Raw genomic sequence first — 13,058 nt, 5'->3', positions numbered from 1 at the left:
GCAAAAAAAATAAATATAAATGACAAATAAATGGATTTTACAATGAATAGGCTCGCTTGAACAGATAGGTTTTGAGTCCAGATTTGAAATGAGAAAATGAGTCCATGTTTCTAAGATGAGATGGGAGGGAATTCCAAAGGCGGGGTGCAGAGCGGCTAAATGCTCTGCTCCCCATTGTGGTAAGACGGACAGGTGGAACAGACAAATATAATGAGGAAGAGGATCTGAGAGAACGAGATGGAATAGAAACATGAAGGAGGTCAGATAAATAGGGGGGGGAGAGGTTGTGGATAGCTTTAAATGTCAGCAAGAGGACTTTAAACTGGATACGGAACTGAATAGGGAGCCAGTGTAACTGCTGAAGAACAGGAGTGATGTGGTGGACCGATGGGGTTCGGGTAATAATTCGGGCAGCTGAATTCTGGACTTGCTGAAGTTTACGGAGGGACTTGTGAGAGAGACCAAAAAGAAGTGAATTGCAGTAGTCTAGACGGGAAGTCACTAGACTGTGAACAAGAATGGCTGCAGAATAGGGGGTAAGAGATGGACGGAGACGATTAATATTTCTTAAGTGAAAGTAAGCTGACCGGGTAATGTTATTAATGTGTGATTGAAATGATAGTGTGCTATCAAGGATGACACCCAGACTCCTAACCTGCAGGGATGGTGAGATAGAGGAATTATCCACTATAATAGAGAAACTGTTAGTTTTGGATAATGTGGATTTGCTACCAATGAGGATAACCTCAGTTTTATCACTGTTAAGTTTAAGAAAGTTAAGAGTAAACCAGGATTTTATTTCAGCAATACATTCAGTGAGAGTAGTGGGTGGTAAAGTGGCTGAAGGCTTTGTAGTGAGATAGAGTTAGGTGTCATCCGCATAGCAGTGGAAATTAACACTGAATTTACGTAAAATATTACCGAGGGGAAGAAGGTAAATGATAAAAAGAAGGGGCCCCAGGACAGAGCCCTGGGGTACACCTGTAGTGACAGAGGAGAGAACGGATTTAAATGATTTAAGCTGAATGAACTGAGTGCGGCCAGAGAGATAAGATTTTAACCATTTTAGTGGAGTCTGAACAATACCAATGGATGATAGTCTATTAAGGAGGGTGGTGTGACAAATGGTGTCAAAGGCCGCACTTAATGTGTGTCACCAGGCCATGCTTACAGCCTTTATTTAACATACACTCACCTAAAGGATTATTAGGAACACCATACTAATACGGTGTTTGACCCCCTTTCGCCTTCAGAACTGCCTTAATTCTATGTGGCATTGATTCAACAAGGTGCTGAATGCATTCTTTAGAAATGTTGGCTCATATTGATAGGATAGCATCTTGCAGTTGATGGAGATTTGTGGGATGCACATCCAGGGCACGAAGCTCCCGTTCCACCACATCCCAAAGATGCTCTATTGGGTTGAGATCTGGTGACTGTGGGGGCCATTGTAGTACAGTGAACTCATTGTCATGTTCAAGAAACCAATTTGAAATGATTCGAGCTTTGTGACATGGTGCATTATCCTGCTGGAAGTAGCCATCAGAGGATGGGTACATGGTGGTCATAAAGGGATGGACATGGTCAGAAACAATGCTCAGGTAGGCCGTGGCATTTAAACGATGCCCAATTGGCACTAAGGGGCCTAAAGTGTGCCAAGAAAACATCCCCCACACCATTACACCACCACCACCAGCCTGCACAGTGGTAACAAGGCATGATGGATCCATGTTCTCATTCTGTTTACGCCAAATTCTGACTCTACCATTTGAATGTCTCAACAGAAATCGAGACTCATCAGACCAGGCAACATTTTTCCAGTCTTCAACTGTCCAATTTTGGTGAGCTCGTGCAAATTGTAGCCTCTTTTTCCTATTTGTAGTGGAGATGAGTGGTACCCGGTGGGGTCTTCTGCTGTTGTAGCCCATCCGCCTCAAGGTTGTGCGTGTTGTGGCTTCACAAATGCTTTGCTGCATACCTCGGTTGTAACGAGTGGTTATTTCAGTCAAAGTTGCTCTTCTATCAGCTTGAATCAGTCGGCCCATTCTCCTCTGACCTCTAGCATAGGGTGACCAGATAATCCATGTCAGGGAGGACACTTTGAGCTACTTCGGGTTTTACAAACTACTTCCAAATTAAAAGGCTCCTGTGCTCGGCTAAAGAGTTCAGCGCTTCTTGTGCTTTGACTGGTTTGTTTCCTTGACTGAAAGACTCATCCAGCTGTTTCACATTAGCATTAGTGACACATGCATGCTTGTAGGAAACTGACCAATCAACACACAGCAAGAACTCGGTGCTCAAGTGAAATCCAGGTCCGTTTAATTGAAATGGTAATTTACAATTCCTGTCCTAGCTCAGAGTGTCCTCCCTGACATGGATTATCTGGTCACCCTACTCTAGCATCAACAAGGCATTTTCGCCCACAGGACTGCCGCATACTGGATGTTTTTCCCTTTGCACACCATTCTTTGTAAACCCTAGAAATGGTTGTGCGTGAAAATCCCAGTAACTGAGCAGATTGTGAAATACTCAGACCGGCCCGTCTGGCACCAACAACCATGCCACGCTCAAAATTGCTTAAATCACCTTTCTTTCCCATTCTGACATTCAGTTTGGAGTTCAGGAGATTGTCTTGACCAGGACCACACCCCTAAATGCATTGAAGCAACTGCCATGTGATTGGTTGATTAGATAATTGCATTAATGAGAAATTGAACAGGTGTTCCTAATAATCCTTCAGGTGAGTGTATATACTCACATCACTAATGAGAGTGTGATGAATGCTGTAATTAATTCACGTTGAATTTATCAAAATTTGGCTGATAGAAAAAACCCCACAAAAAAAACCCATAAAATTTTTTGCTGATTACAGCAGTCATAACATGCCCATCTGTCGTTGTTCCAATCTGCTTATTCCAGCAACATAATGCACAGGCTGAGTTCCATTCAGAGACAACAGTCCGTGTACAGGCATGTGTTGCAATATGGGAAAAACATGCATAACCCCACACATACTAACTGTAACCCAGGTGGCATAAGATGATGGCGCCACCTACTGTGCTGCCTAATCATACCTTTTACAATTGTGAGATTTGTCAAGCAACTAAATACTACAAAAATAAAAATATCCATCATTCATTTTCCAATAACTTATCTAGCCCTGGGTCACAGAAAGCACATAAAAATTATTTGTATTATAATATAAAAATGAGAGGAGTGATAATAGTTGTTCTGACAGTCGTTATTGTTCTTTGTCTTTTATTTATAAAGAAGTGGTTTGTTTGATGATACTTGTGCTCCCTTTGGTGTCTCACAGTGAGACCTCGCTCTGCCTCCCTGAATCCTGAGCAGATACGGCAGCCCCGTTGCTAATGAAGAGGTGTATAAAGGTTCTCAGTGTTCTAAGTGCTTTGTGAGGTCGTTTGCTGTCTCTCCTGGACCTGTGGCACTCCCCATTCTATTTGCCTCTTTTGTTTTTATACACTTTTGCTTGGTGTATTGGCCCCATAATTTGGATTACTAATGCAGGCTCAGGTGCACCTGACCCTAAGCTGTCATATGGCATAATGATTGTACTTTACCTACTGTATTGACGAACTTTGTCGTTTCACAAATCTGCTCTGCCTTTGGATCTTTGGACTGATTTAATTCAGTTGTTGACTTTTATTTCAGTGTATTTTTATGAGCTGCTCTTATATCAAGCAGAATATAAAAAGCATTTTTTGCTGTTTGCTGTTATCATTGTAGACACACCAGGCCACAGCAAATAACCAGTAAATAACCCATAAATAACCCTTAAAACCTCCTTGGATTGCCACCTTATCGTGGTGGAGGGGTTTGCGTGCCTCCGTGAACCTGGGGGCTAGGTTGTTGGGGGAAATAGCCCCTGGTAGGGTCTCCCAAGGCAAAAAGGTCCCAGGGGAGGGGCCAGACAAAGAGCAATCCGAAAGAACCCCATGAAAAAGTTAAAAATCAAAGTCCCGTTTCCCTCGCCCGGACTAGGGTCACCGGGGCCCCACCCTGGAGCCAGGCCTGGGGGAGGGGCCCGTTGGCGAGCGCCTGGTGGCCGGGCCTTGGCCCGTGGGGCCCGGCCGGGCACAGCCCGAAAGAGGCACGCGGGACTGTCCCCAGGTGGGCCCACCACCCGGAAGGGGAATGTCAGGGGTTCGGTGCGTTGTGGATCGGGTGGCGGCCAAGGGAGGCCCTGGCGGTCCGATCCCCGGCTGACAAAACTGGCTTTCGGGACATAGAATGTCACCTCTCTGGTGGGGAAGGAGCCTGAGCTTGTGCGTGAGGTTGAGAGGTATCGACTAGATATAGTCGGGCTCACCTCAACGCATAGCTTGGGTTCTGGAACCAATCTCCTGGAGAGGGGCTGGATGCTCTTTTACTCTGGAGTTGCGGCGGGTGAGCAACGCCGGGCTGGGGTAGGGCTATTGGTGGCCCCACAGCTCGGTGCATTAACATCGGAGTTTACCCCGGTGAACGAGAGGGCTGTTTCCCTGCGCCTTCGGGTCGGGGATAGGTCTCTGACTGTCATCTGCGCTTATGCGCCGAATGTCAGTTCGGAGTACCCGGCCTTCTTGGATTCCCTTAGCGGTATGTTATTTGGCGTGCCGCGGGGGGATTCCATCGTTTTGCTGGGGGACTTCAACGCTCACGTAGGCAATGACAGTGTGACCTGGAAGGGGGTGATTGGGAGGAACGGCCTCCCTGATCTGAATCCGAGTGGTGTTCTGTTATTGGACTTCTGTGCAATGCATGGTTTGTCCATAACGAACACCATGTTCGAGCATAAGGGTGTCCATAAGTGGACATGCCCGGGGCTACAGGTCGATGATCGATTTTATAATCGTATCAACTGATCTGCGGCCCTCCGTCTTGGACACTCGGGTAAAGAGAGGGGCAGAGCTGTCAACTGATCAGTTGGCTCAGGTGGCGGGGGAGGAAGCCGGTCAGACCTGGTAGGCCCAAGCGCATAGTGAGGGTCTACTGGGAACGTCTGGCAGAGGCTCCTGTTCACTGGAGCTTTAACTCGTGCCTCTGGCAGAATTCCGACTGCATGCCGGGGGAGGTAGGGGACATTGAGTCCGAATGGACACTGTTCCGGACCTCCATTGTGGAAGCGGCCGTACGGAGCTGTGGCTGCAGGGTGGTCGGTGCCTGTCGTGGCGGTAACCCCCGTACCCGATGGTGGACACCAGAGGTGAGGGGGGCCGTGAAGCTGAAGAAGGAGGCTTACCGGGAATTATTATCCCGGGGGTCTCCGCAGGCAGCTGACGGGTACCGGCGGGCCAGGCGGAACGCGGCTCGGGCGGTCGCAGAAGCAAAAACCCGGGCGTGGGAGGAGTTCGGTGAGGCCACGGAAAGTGACTTTCGGTAGGCCTCAAAAAGGTTCTGGCAAACCATCTGGAGTATCAGGAGGGGGAAGCAGCTCCTGGTTCCTACTATTTATAGTGGGGGGGGGGGCTGTTGACCTCACCTGGGGACATCATCCGGAGGTGGAAGGAATACTTTGAGGACCTCCTCAACCCTGCCTCAGATACATCTACGCATACTGCCTTTGAGACATCTGAGGGCACAGAGCCCGAGGGTGCTGGGGGGGGCTTGCCCATCACTGAGGCTGAGGTGGCCGCGCCGGTTAAACAACTCCGTGGTGGCCGGGCCCCGGGGGTGGACGAGATCCGCCCGGAGTACCTGAAGGCTCTAGATGTTGTGGGGCTGTCGTGGCTGACACGCCTTCTCAACAGTGCGTGGAGGTCAGGGACAGTGCCGCTGGATTGGCAGACCGGGGTGGTTGTCCCCTTATTTAAGAAAGGGGACCGGAGGGTGTGTTCCAACTACAGGGGGATCACACTTCTCAGCATCCCTGGGAAGGTCTATTCCAGGGTACTGGAGAGGAGGGTGAGATCGATAGTCGAATCTCGGATTCAGGAGGAACAATGCAGTTTTCGTCCTGGTCGTGGAATACTGGACCAGCTTTATACCCTTGCAGGGGTACTGGAGGGGGCCTGGGAGTTTGCCTATCTGGTCTACATGTGTTTTGTGGATTTGGAAAAGGCTTACGACCGGGTTCCCCGAGGTGCTCTGTGGGGGGTGCTTCGAGAGTATGGGGTCCACTGTTGTGGGCGATCCGGTCACTGTACGAACAGAGCAGAAGCTTGGTCCGCATTGCCGGCAATAAGTCGGACGTGTTCCAGGTGCGTGTTGGGCTCCGCCAGGGCTGCCCTTTGTCATTGGTCCTGTTTATCATATTTATGGACAGGATTTCTAGGCGCAGCCAAGGCGTTGAGGGTGTTCAGTTTGGTGACCTCAGGATTGCCTCGCTGCTTTTTGCAGATGATGTCGTCCTGTTGGCTTCATCTGCTGGGGATCTCCAGCAGGCACTGGGGCGGTTCGCAGCCGAGTGCGAAGCGGCGGGGATGAGGATTAGCACCTCCAAGTCCGAGACCATGGTTCTCAGCCGGAAACGGGTGGTTTGCCCTCTTCGGGTTGGGGAAGACGTACTGCCTCAAGTGGAGGAGTTTAAGTATCTCGGGGTCTTGTTCACGAGTGAGGGTAGGCGAGATCGGGAGCTGGATAGACGGATCGGAGCGGCGTCTGCAGTTCTGCAGGCGCTTAACCGGTCCGTCGTGGCTAAGAAAGAACTGAGCCAAAAAGCCAAGCTCTCGATCTATTGGTCCATCTTAGTCCCTACCCTCACCTATGGTCATGAGCTATGGGTAATGACCGAAAGAACGAGATCGCGAATACAAGCGGCCAAAATGAGGTTTCTCCGCAGGGTGTCTGGGCTTTCCCTTAGGGATAGGGTGAGAAGTTCGGATATCCGGGAGGGCCTCAGAGTAGAACTGCTGCTTCTTCACGTCGAAAGGAGCCAGTTGAGGTGGTTTGGACATCTGGTGCGGATGCCTCCTGGGCGGCTACCTGGAGAGGTTTTCCGTGCCTGTCCTACAGGGAGGAGGCCCCGAGGCAGGCCCAGGACTCGCTGGAGGGATTATATCTCTCGGCTGGCCTGGGAACGCCTCGGTGTCCCCCCCGAGGAGCTGGTGGGGTTAGCTGGGGAGAGGGAGGTCTGGGTGCCTCTACTGAAGCTGCTACCCCCGCGACCCGAACCCCAGACAAGCGGCAGATGATGGATGGATGGATGGAACCCTTAAAATGGTCATTTGAAATTTCTGGAGAGTAAAACACAAAAAGCCCATGTTCTTTACTTCAGATCAGTCTTACGGCAGGGTCCACCACAGGGGTGTTTGCTGTCCGATATCTGATGCCTGACAGTGTTGATAAGCCAGCAATGGCACTGTGCCAAGGATGCCTTCTGTCCCCATGGCCACCCGCTCTCACTATCCCTGCTCACAGTCTGCTGTGCTGAGCTCAGTTAATCGCCACTCCATGCAGTCTTTCCCACACCAAAGTGCACTCCCTGATCTCCATCCATTATTGACACTTTTGCAGTGGAGGAAGGGTGACGTGATGGAGGAAGTGTGTTTTCAGTCTCAGGTTTGCCCTACAGAGCTCCCTCCCACTCGATCAGTCTCCATGGATAAGCACCATCAGACCCTAACACAGTATCATGCTAAGGAACAGCAGGATGTGAGGTCTAAAAATCTTCATTACACATGACGACTGAAAATGACTCTTCCACTCTTGTACCTGAGGATAATTTCCATTGAACTAATTTTTTCCCAATAAATATTGTCTCAGAGGGAAAGTGAGTGATTGTCACGTTTGCGGGGCAGGCGAGCCGGAAAGCAGGCGAATGGAGCTGTAAATACGGACATACGGGGTTTATTAAGGACGGGTTGGCTGACAGGCACAAACATCCACGAACAAACATAACAATACAATGACGAATCTGGGGAAGACTGACTGAGACTCGGACTAAGTACACGAGACAAGGCAAAAGGAATAGGCAACAGGTGATGACAATCAGGAGTGGACATGAGGTAATGAGGGGGCGTGGCACACACGAGGATCAGGGACGGATTATGGGTTGTGTGGGCCCCTGGGCAAAACGTTCGCGAGGGCCCCCCCTCAAAAAAAAAACAAAAAAAAAAAAACGCCAGCATTGTCTGGGATGGCTAGTTGCTACGTCATCATGCCACTTGTGGGTCCAAACTAGTGTGGCGTACCGTGTTGTAAAAGCAGAATGATGTTGACAAAACTATCTTTTGCCGCTTTTTACCTCGGAAAAAGTGAAAAGAAGGTGGCTTAAGTTGATACAGTAAGTTGGATCTCAAATTATAATCAGTACAGCCTAATGCCATTACCTCACGTTAATGTTAGCACCAGGTTACCCATCTCTGTTTATAGAGACAGGTAGCAGCGTAGCACAACCAGATCGTACCATCATGCCAGAATCCACCTGTGTACCATATCCCCTTACAGAACGGAGTGATCAGGGGTGTAGTGGTAAAATAAGAGGTGGGTGAACTACGAATTCTGTGATCACATTTTGTGCATAAACTATACTATGATGTGCATTTAGATCAATTGAGAAGTGGGTAAACTCTAATTCTGAAATTTCAGAGGTGGGTAAACCGTGTTTACTTGCGTTTAGCCTCCACTACAGCCCTGGGAGTGATTACACTGGTCAAACTCTTACACTGCTACACTGGTCTGGGGGCCACTCAGCGGGCAGGTTAACCGCCTCCATCCCACCATGCTACCGCTCCCTAGTCAGAGGGCCTTCTGTAAGGCTGTTAACACGCCCCCCTCCCCTCCCCCCAGAAGCCAGGGGCCCCATGGTAGGGGCCCTTGTAATCAGATGGCCCTCTAAAGGTACACTACACCCTTCTCCCTAGGGCCTCCTAGTAGGGCCCTCATAATCAGAGGGCCCTCTAAAAGCCCCCAAAGCCCCCATCCTCCCTAGGACCCCCTGGTAGCCAGAAGCCAGGACCATAATAGGAGGGCCTAAGAGGGCCTTATAAAAGTAGGCTCCCATGCACCCATTTCCTTTTAAAGTTCCTATAGCAGGGCCGGGGGCAGAGGATCAAAGAATGTAGGCCCTCTAAAATAGACAAACGAAAATACATTGTTGATAAGCGTTGCAAATTGTTTTGGGCTAGGGGCCCCACGGGCCCCCTGCACCCCAAGGGCCCCTGGGCAGCGGCCCCGCTGGCCCGGTCCGTAATCCGTCCCTGACGAGGGTCGTTCGGAGCTGAACGTGACAGTGATGATGCATAATACTATTATACCTCAATCTATCAAGATGTCCAGCACACCCTGCAACATGTGACATCGCCACTACCAATGACGTCCGTGCATCCAGCTCGCCGTTCTGCCTGTGTCATCTTCCTTGTATGACCCACTCCCTGCCTTCTGGCTGCCTGGCGATTGGAGGGAGTGGTGGCACCGGCTTGTCATCTCCCCCCTGCTCCCCATTTGTGTTTCAGATTTAACTGTATTTGACTCTCCCTGCCGGCCCCTGGTGGATGGGCTCCCCCTTTGAGTCTGGTCCCTCCCAAGGTTTCTTCCTTCTAGGGAGTTTTTCCTTGCCACTGTCGCCTATGGCTTACTTACTGGGGGCTTTGGGTGGGGATGCTGTTAAGCGCTTTCGGACAATGTAATGTTGTGATAATGCGCTATACAAAAATAAATTTGTTTGTTGTTTGTTGTACTATTGCAACCCTCATATTGGTAAGAAAGTAGCATCACTGATAGGATAAGAAGATTAATACAAGAAGAATTCAGCAAAAATATTTTCACTGTCACAGAGAAACAGCATAAACTAACTAGATCAATCTTGGGATTTTGTGAATCTATATCGAGTCGTGAAAACCAAGCTTGCGATTAATCATAAAATTCATATATGTGTGTGTGTGTGTTGGAGAGCAAGATGGAATATATGATATAGGTCTGGATGCTGTTCAACTGAATAGTTACTTCAATATTAGTTTAAAAACTAGAACTGGTGGCCATAGGTGGAAATTAGCAGGAGAACATTTTAAACTGGATATGAGAAAGCACTTTAGGAATAGTTTTCTTGCTAGTGTAGCGCAAGCTAAAACCCTGTGTTCCTTTAAATCAGAGCTAGATATGATTTTAGCAACGCTGGGCTATTAGTTAAGTTCTTCCCAAATGAGCTTGATGGGCTGAATGGCCTCCTCTCATTTGTAAATTTATGTTCTAATATATGGAAAGAAGCATTCCAATATACTCATGCAAATGGCAAGATTAACTTTTTTGATCCCCTCTGTGACATGCAGTGGAGTCTTCACATCTGGCAAAGTTAGACTGCTAATTACTGCTAATGATATTATTGACTGAATTCAGTCCAGGGTTCAGTGGTAATTAAAAAGAATTGAAAATGATCTTGGAAGGTATGATTAATGCTGAAACCACAGTGTATGCAATTTTAGATGTTAAGCCGTTAACATGGTAAGATGGCAGTTTTCATTCTTACGTGTATGACGTGCTCCATACTGTTCTATAAGACGCTATTCAGCACTATTGTCCGTTTTGTGCATCTGGGTGATCAGCTGTGTCCTTTGTGAAGGTTGGGTCAGGAAAAGATCGATCTGGAAGGGCCCAGATCATCCATCATTTTGGTGTCTGGTGCCATTGCCTTTTTGGTAGCGACATTCTTGTATATCTCAGTGAATTACCCACTGTGCGCCTGGGGAAAATACAGTTTTTCAAGTTTTTGAAGAGACAACTCTTGGCCTTAAAAGAAATAGTGAAAGAAGTAGTGGTTTTGAAATAAAAGCCAGCAGAAATATTTCTTAAATGTGGGTTTAAGCACAGAGGACTAATCAGATACTGCAAAAATCTGCAATCAAATATGGAAAATGAAAATTTTTTAAACAGTATACTCTAAGATGCCCTGACCTCTCTGTAACTTTTTTCACTATGATGTCTGTCTGCATTTTTGTAAATGTTTTTTAAATATATTTTTTGAGATTTATGTACTTTACATTTGAGAAATATTTTTAACAATTACAGGCATAAGAACATAAGAACATAAGAAATTTACAAACGAGAGGAGGCCATTCGGCCCATCAAGCTCGTTTGGGGAGAACTTAGCTAATAGCTCAGAGTTGTTAAAATCTTATCTAGCTCTGATTTAAAGGAACCCAGGGTTTTAGCTTTCACTACAATAGCAGGAAGACTATTCCATACTCTGACTACACGCTGTGTAAAGAAGTGCTTCCTCAAATTTGTTTTAAAATGTTCTCCCGCTAATTTCCACTTATGGCCACGAGTTCTAGTATTTAGACTAATATTGAAATAGTCATTTGGCTGAACAGCATCCAGACCCGTTAGAATCTTATAGACCTGAATCATATCCCCCCTTAGTCTCCTTTGCTCAAGGCTGAACAGATTCAGTTCCGCTAACCTCTCCTCGTAAGACATTCCTCTAAGACCAGGAATCATTCTTGTAGCTCTTCGTTGCACCTTTTCTAAGGCAGCAATGTCCTTCTTGAGGTATGGTGACCAAACCTGCACACAGTATTCTAGGTGGGGTCTTACCAAGGAATTATATAAGTGTAACATCACCTCCCTTGACTTAAACTCCACACATCTAGAGATATAACCCAACATTCTGTTCGCCTTTTTTATTGCTTCCCCACATTGGCGAGAGTGGGACATGGAAGCATCAACATACATACCGAGATCTTTCTCGTAATCAGCTACCTTTATTTCAGTGGAACCCATAAAATATCTGTACTGTATATTTCTGCTCCCTGCATGGATTACCTTACATTTATCTGTGTTAAATTTCATCTGCCAAGTATCAGCCCATTCGCTAATTAAATCCAGATCCCGTTGAAGCCTCTCTGCTGCTAGATTAGTATCTGCTACCCCGCCCACCTTAGTGTTGTCTGCAAATTTAACCAGTTTACTGTATGTATTCGTGTCAATATCATTAATGTAAATTAGGAACAATAGTGGTCCTAAAATTGAACCCTGCGGTACCCCACTATAAACGGAGGCCCACTGTGACATAGTGCCTCTAATAACTACTCGCTGCTTCCTATCAGTTAGCCAGTTTTTGATCCAAGCTGCCACAGTTCCTAAAATTCCTGCAGCTTTAAGACAGCTTTAATGACAAAGTATTAAATGAATGTAATGGTGAAGCTAAATATTCTATTACAGATTTATGGTATTCACCACTGTGTTTGAGTTTGCTACCTTATATCCCAGGGAATGGCCAAGAAGGCATATTTCAGTACATTATTTCATATTAATTAAGAATTAACTGAAATTCTGCTTGAAGTCTAGCTTTGACAAATCTTGATGGTTTTGAAATATTGTGATTGGGGTCAGACCTTATGTATTACAGTTATTAGTATGAGTGTTGCCTGCTCAGGTTAAATGTTTGCACACATGATTGGTAAATTGTGATCTAAAACCATATTACAGCAGTTTTTCTCATGGTGGTTCTAGTAGCTTCTCTGTGGGAATGCTCCATCTAAAGGTTCAAATTAGAATTACTTTGGGATTTCATTGGGGTTTTATGCCTGTTTATGCAGTCTAGATGGATATTTTACTGGAGTAATTCCAGTCAAGCACATTGTATAAGGACCTCATATTCTCATATACTCACAGGCTATCTTGGCTTCTTAATATGTAGCTTATCTAGCCCCTGATGATTCTAGATGACATCCCACTAATGCCATTATTGACAAATCCTAGAAGGCTCTCTAAATGGATACCTCACAGTATGTATGAGCATGGCTCTCCATATCACATAATCTGTGTTGCCATTCCTTTATTTGTACACCATACAAGCAGAATGGCTTGAGACTGGCAGCCTGGGATGTTAGCCTCACATTATTTCAATTGAAACTCATTGATCCGTTTGATCAGTTTTTTTTGTTTTTTTTTGCCTGCCCTCAGAATGACCAAATGGGTGTCAGGAACAGTCTTGTTAAGGTGAATAACCTCGTTCAGTTGAATAGCTTTGTTTGGGTCTTTGTTCTCAGCAGAATGATTGATGACCTTCTGGTAGCTCTAACTTTTTATTCATTGTCAGATGTCATAGGATGCTGTGTTTGATGCATATTCAGTCATTTCAAATTATCTCAAATTATTTTAATTTGGACTGCCAGTTA

General features: G+C 46.7%; 1 protein-coding gene across 3 annotated transcripts in view; it reads left to right on the top strand.

Moving 5' to 3' along the window:
- LOC111860962 (UPF0606 protein KIAA1549-like) overlaps positions 1-13,058 on the top strand; it is a 115,584-nt gene that overhangs the window by 63,943 nt on the left and 38,583 nt on the right. For 2 of the 3 annotated variants that reach the window (XM_072710324.1, XM_072710326.1), the window contains exon 2: positions 12,844-12,879. The exons of the other annotated variant lie outside the window; for it this stretch is intronic. The gene's annotated coding sequence lies outside the window, so the exon portion shown is untranslated. The remainder of the gene's footprint in view (positions 1-12,843; positions 12,880-13,058) is intronic. 3 annotated transcript variants of the gene reach the window in all.

Source organism: Paramormyrops kingsleyae, chromosome 3 (assembly GCF_048594095.1).
Source record: "Paramormyrops kingsleyae isolate MSU_618 chromosome 3, PKINGS_0.4, whole genome shotgun sequence".
Classification (NCBI taxonomy): Eukaryota; Metazoa; Chordata; class Actinopteri; order Osteoglossiformes; family Mormyridae; genus Paramormyrops; species Paramormyrops kingsleyae.
Note: the sequence above shows the minus strand (reverse complement) of the source record. Positions and strands in the feature narration are given on the sequence as shown.